The following is a 6,473-nucleotide window of genomic DNA, read 5'->3' as shown; positions in this document are numbered from 1 at the left end:
CGTGGCTCCCTCAATAAATGACAGAACAGTGGGGAGACAGTCATCAGCAGCATAGCAAACTTGAAAAATCCCATTGCTTACATGACCTAACTTACATTTATAGAATACTCCGTCCAATAATAGAACACGTTTTTAAAAAGTATTCTTGGAACACGTGCAGATAGCTTATATTCTGGGTCATAAATCAATGCTCAAGCAACTGAAAAAGATGAAGGTATTACAAAATACTTCTCTGATCACAGCTGAATTAAATTAGAAGTGAATAACAGAATGATACTGGGGAAATCTAGAAGACTGACCATACCGACCATTGACAAGAATATGGAGCAGTCGGAACACTCATAAACTGCTGTTGACACATTCATTTTGTGAAAGTTTGGCAGTTTCTTAAAAATTTAAACATATACTTCCCATGTAATCTATCAACTCCACTCCCAGAGAAATAGATGCACATATTCATAAAAGCCTTATGCATGAGTTTTTGTAGCAGCGTTATTTGTTACAGTAAAAAAACAGAAGCAAATGTAGTTAACAGTGGAATGGACAAATAAATTGTTGTACATACATACATAGTCTGCAATAAAAATATAAACTATGAACACATATAAAAACATGGAAAAATTTCCCCATAATTATGCTGAGTGAAGTAAGCCATAAAAGTATATATTGTATTATTCCATTTATATATAACTCTAAAAATTGCAAACTAATCTATACTGAGAGTCAAAACATCTAGTTGTACATTAAATATGTGTGATCTATTTAATTTCAATTACACATTAATAAAGCTGTTAAACTAAGTAAAATTAAATTCATGGCTAAAAAATAAAAAATACTGACATATATATATCACAGAGTGGTTTTACCTCCATCTCTGCATCTTTCATCATATATATTATTACCAGAATGAATTACTAATGCATAAGACAGAGGAAAAAGACACATTTAAGTCCTAGAGAAAGTATATATAAGTATGATATTTTAACTAGTTATTGTTTAGGTATAAGAAAGCTGTGAATTTGGTTGTTTTAATTTCACACTTTCCCCCTTTCTAACTGTCTTATTATTTGTGTTACCTCTCTCATGGATTGTCTGGGTATGCCATATCATATCATCAGCAAATAGAGAAATTTACTTTTCCAGTCCCTATGCCTGTATTAGATTTGCTCACCACAGCTCTGCTATTAAAAAAAAAAAGTATGATTTATGCTGAATGCCAAGAGATTCAGAAACTCCTTCCATGAGCAAAATTTAATCTAGTCTATTTCTTATTAGATATCAAAAGAATAAAACCTCATAATTTGGACAATGTTGAAAAGTATTTATACATGTTCCTTGATGACCCTTCCCCTTTTTTTCCCCAGTATCCCCTTTCTTCCTCCTCATTGGTTACTGTCAGTTTGTTCTTTATTTCAGTGTCTCTGGCTATATTTTGCTTGCTTGTTTGTTTTGTTGATTAGGTTCCACTTCCTAAATAGAGTCTTTTAAGAATCAGAATGTTAAAAACTTGACAACAGTAACTAACTTTGGACATACTACCTAAGCCAGGGCTGTCAAACTTGGGTGTCAAACTCATTTCCCCTGGGGGCCACATCTGCCATGCAGTTGCCTTCAAAGGGCTGAATGTAATTTCAACGCCTTAACAGTTAAGGAGCAGTTATGTTTATACAGTCCTAAAACTATTTCGGCCCTTTGAAGGCAACCTCAAGGCGGATGTGGTGCCCCGTGGAAATGAGTTTGACACCCCTGATATAAGCCCAGGTCTGATTTCAAGGTTCATAATCTGATCATTACAAATGGCTCACCCATATGGTAAATTTTTTAAGTTATTTGCATTGCCCGTTATTGTGTAACAGACCACCCCCCAACTTGGTTACCTAAAATAATAACAATTAGTTAACTCACAAGCCTACTGTTTGTTTGGGCAGTGGTAGCAGGGAAGGCTTTCGGCTTCAGCACCAGGCATGGCGGTTTGACTGAGACTGATCCGCTTTTAAAATGGCTCCTTCATGTGGCCAGCAAATTGGTTCTAGCTGTCAGCTGAGAGCTTAGCTAGTGTTGTTGGCTGAAATCTCTATCTACGGCCTCTTCAAGTGGCCTTTCTGCGTAGGGTGGGTGTGGTTTCTTCACACGTGCAGCAGCTGGGTTCCAAAAGCAAGCCTCCCAGAAGTATCAGGTGGAAGCTGTATCATCCTTTATCACCCAACACCAAAAGTTCCAAAGCTTAGTCCCACCCCACCCAGACACAAAGGGGAGTTACATAAATCCTACCTCTCAGTGGGAGGTGCTTCAACACCACATTATAAAGAGAGCAGTTGAGACGGAATATTAAAAAATACAACCTGCCATAGAAATTATCTGTAATATTGTTTCTCAGTGTTTGGTCTCTATATAAAGGCCATCTAAACCAAACTACCTGATGGATGTGTAGTGATTCATAGATATTGCCTGTTAAAAAAAGTATGTAATTTAAAACTTTGAGATCATGGCCTAGGAATACACCCTTTTAACAAGTGCTCTGGGTGAGTTTTGTGCATCCCAAAATTTGAGAACCAGTAATCTATTCCAACTCTCTTATTTGGAAGAAAAAAGAAAATAAGAACTAGAGAAGTTAAAAGACTTCTCTAAGAACACAGAGTGGAATATGTTACTTTCAGCCTCACTCTAGGAGTAGGTGACTGTTGAATTATTGAGGACTGGGCTCTTTATGATCGCTGTCATAAAGACAACAAAGAGTACATTCAGGGAAGAACACTGCAAACTCAAAATCCTACCAGGCAAGGAGGTGGTACAAATGACTGTGGCAGACTTGATATAAGACAAAATAAAACAGGAAACCAGGGAAAGGCCATGAACTAGAAAAAGTTTGATCAAAAACCCCAGGGATTATAAGGATTTATTCCAGGCCCAGGTTGCTTGGCCTGGGAAAGAGGGTGAAGGCAATGGCCAATACAATAAAAAGGTAACACAGTGATAGAAATGAAAGCTCCCACAGGAGGTCCTACGATGTCTTTGGTCCAAAGATGGCTCAGTGCCTCCTCACCCTTGGTGGGCAAGGATGTTTGCTGAATATTTATTGAATAGAAGGTAGGATCGGGTAAGGGAAGTCAGATTTGGGGGCTCCCAGGAAGCAGCTGAAACTGAGCAAGTGATACACACTGATTGGTTTGCCTTAAATTTTAAGTTGGGTGAACATCCAGTTTGTTCCCTCAAGTACACACACACACACACACACACACACATACATATACACATTCATATAATCACACATGCATGTTTATACCAGTGATTTTCAACTGGCGTGCCACAGCACATTGGTGTGCTACAAGAAGTTTTAAAACATGCAACCCTATTTAGCCAGGGTCACTGACCTCTTTCCCCTTAGAAAGAAAACAATTGTCAAAGAAAACAATGACACCAGCCAGCACAACAATAGACTTCCAGTGTGAATGAATCAAAATTATACCTATTTTTTGTCAGATCAGCAAAAATATATATTTTTGGTGTGCTGCAGAATTTTGGTAATTAGACTATGTGTGCCATGAGATGAAGAAGGTTGAAAATCACTGGCCTACACCAATAAAAGCTTTTATAACCTTGATTACACAGAAACAATTACTTTAGTATTTATAATTCTATGAACACTCTTTGTCACTTCTGTAGATACTGGAATCAATCAAGACTGTGTTTTCCCCAAGAGGTAGAAGTTCTTCAGAAGGTCAACATCAGTGGTCCCCAAGGAGCAGCATCCCTGCTGACCCTGTCCAGGACACTCCAACAGAGTACCTCTCAAGAGACTGTCATTTTAATTTTTCCATGTCCCCTTATTACAGAAATAAACTGCTTGCACTCTCAAGACCAGTTGGATCAAAAGCCAATTCTCAGACACTCTTATTTTTATGCAAGCAGACAAAGAAAAATATTCTTGAATTCTAAAGAAGAGTACTTCTCAGAGTACTTTTAAACACAGTAGAAATAACAATCTCTTTAAAAAAAAACCAAACTCCAGTAAGATGGGCTTTTACACTTCAGGGATACTGAATAAAGTGCACTTAAAAGAACCAGAACCAGCTCTCAGAGGTTCTGCTGCTGCTGTTGGGAGCCCCCAGTGGCCTTTGCCCGCCAGGGGCAGCTGACATCCATCCACATGCCCATATCTCTTTGCCATTGCCGATTGCTAATTTCCTGAGTATTAATTACAAAGCTCAGTCCTTCCCCTATTGAGTCTGAAATAGAGAATGGAGCTAACTTTAGAACAAAAACTGTCAAACCCCCTCAGCCACTCAGTACATTTAAGGCCAAGGACATGCGAGGCGAAGAGACACATTCCTCCCCTTTCAGGAAAACTTCTGTGAAATTAGGATGACTCAAACTTTCCTTGTAGGTTCTTAAAATAAAGGGTGAGTGTTAAAGACATTCCATTTTTGAATGGCCCTTAAAAAATCTTTTTCTGGGAGATCTAGAAAGACGGTAAAATTATCTCAGCTCATTGAACACAAATAGATGTTCTGGCCATCCTTTCTCGCATGGTTAACCCATTGCCTCAGTCACAGCTTGGCTTCTAGTTCCAGAGCGAGTGTGTTGCTTTAGCTGTTTTGCAAGAGGAGGAAAGAAGAAAAAGAATTTTGAGATAATTAACTTTCTTTTTTTTTTTTGCTTTTGATCTCAGGGAAAAATTGCACACTCTGGGGCTGCCATTTCCTTGTTTTGGTTGCAAGGTGCAAGTCGTGGTGCATCCTCACACCACCTTCCCGAGACCCATTTCATGTTAGCAATTCCCACGTGGGACAGACAGGAGGGTCAGAGAAAGTGAGGACCAATCCATCACACTAGTGGACATGGAAGGTGCCAGTGACGTAAGGGTCTATACTAGCCACGGACGTAATTTTACTCAAGTTTATACTGTCAGGGGACTTACTTTAACATGAAATGCACCTCCCATTTTAAACATTTCTTAAGCATTCATGATAAAGTGAGTGGAGAAGCTGGGAGCAAGTCAAATCTGAAACATGTGTACCTGCATCCATCTCTTAGGAACTGAGACTTCTCTTAGAAAGGAATATTAAAATTTCATAAAGTTAAAAAAAAAATCCTTCACCCTAAGAACACAGACTGAATCCTGAAAATTAATCTCAGAATTGTTCAGGGACTCTGCGACTCAGTCCGGGGAAAGACGTGGCCCTTCTCCGGGGCCTTCCCGTCCTCGTGTGTAGGAGGAGAGGTGCGGACTGGGCGACTGGTTCCCACACTCTACACTAAATCCCCAGGGATAGGCCCTGTTTCCAAGGCCTAATGAAAATTGTCCTTATGTCTGAAATACAGATGCCCATCTGCAAATCATCCTTTCTTTGCCTTTAGCTGGATTTAAATCTATTCTAAAAGGTGAATGTGGTAATTCCTGGTTGGTGAGAAGGCAAGGTCAGCTCAAAGTCCTCTGACTTACTGAGATCTGTAAAAAAAGCAGCCCCATCTAGCCTGTGTCCTCCCACATCTGGGGTGGTCCCACACCCCTATGACTTTCCTAGTATCTTGAACATGATTTTACATGATTCATAATTTCTTCATACCAGGTGGTTTATGAATGTCGATAACATATTGGCCAAACTTCTATCATCTCTTAGCAGCTCTTTCTCCTCCTTCCCTTCCCCATCTTTTGTTTCTCTCCCCCTCCCTCTCCCCCACCCTGTCCCTCTGACTCTCCCCCTACCTCTCTCTTCCCCTCCCTCTCCCTCCCTCTCTCTCCCCCTCTCTCCCTCCCTCTCCCTCTGCTCCTCCCTCTCCTTCTCCCTCTGTCTTTCCCCCTCTCGCTGACTTAAAGCCATTTGCCATTCAGCTATCACTTTTTAAAATTTTATGTCCTTAAGTTCTCATTTTCTACCCAATATAGCTTATTTAAGTTTTTTTCCCATTCTGACAAGTACATTTTCTCCACCTCCTCACATACATATCTTTCATGAATACTAATTTATGTCATTTGATGAACAAAAATAATAAAATGCATGTGTTACCTGAAGTTCTTCTCCAAACTAGTGTTTAACCAAATTTCTGGTTGCTGTGGCCTAGCCAAGTTGACACATAAAGTTAATCATCATAATGAATTATCACTCATTGTTGAATGCAATTTGATCAATTCTTTTTTTTAAGTAAAGCTTTTTTTAAAGACTTTATTTATTATTTTTAGAGAGGGAAGCGAGGGAGAAAGAGAGAGAGAGAGAAACATCAATGTGCAGTTGCTGGGGGCTGTGGCCTGCAACCTAGGCATGTGCCCTGACTGGGAATTGAACCTGCAACACTTTGGTTCGCAGCCCACGCTCAATCCACTGAGCTACGCCAGCCAGGCTGATAAATTCTTTTAAAACTGAATTCCAGCCCCAGCTGGGTGGCTCAGTTGGTTGGAATGTAGTCCCACATGACAAAAGTCTGCGGGTTTGATCCTCGGTCAGGACGTATGGGATGCAACCTATGAATGTTTC

Source organism: Phyllostomus discolor, chromosome 7 (assembly GCF_004126475.2).
Source record: "Phyllostomus discolor isolate MPI-MPIP mPhyDis1 chromosome 7, mPhyDis1.pri.v3, whole genome shotgun sequence".
Classification (NCBI taxonomy): domain Eukaryota; kingdom Metazoa; phylum Chordata; class Mammalia; order Chiroptera; family Phyllostomidae; genus Phyllostomus; species Phyllostomus discolor.
Note: the sequence above shows the minus strand (reverse complement) of the source record.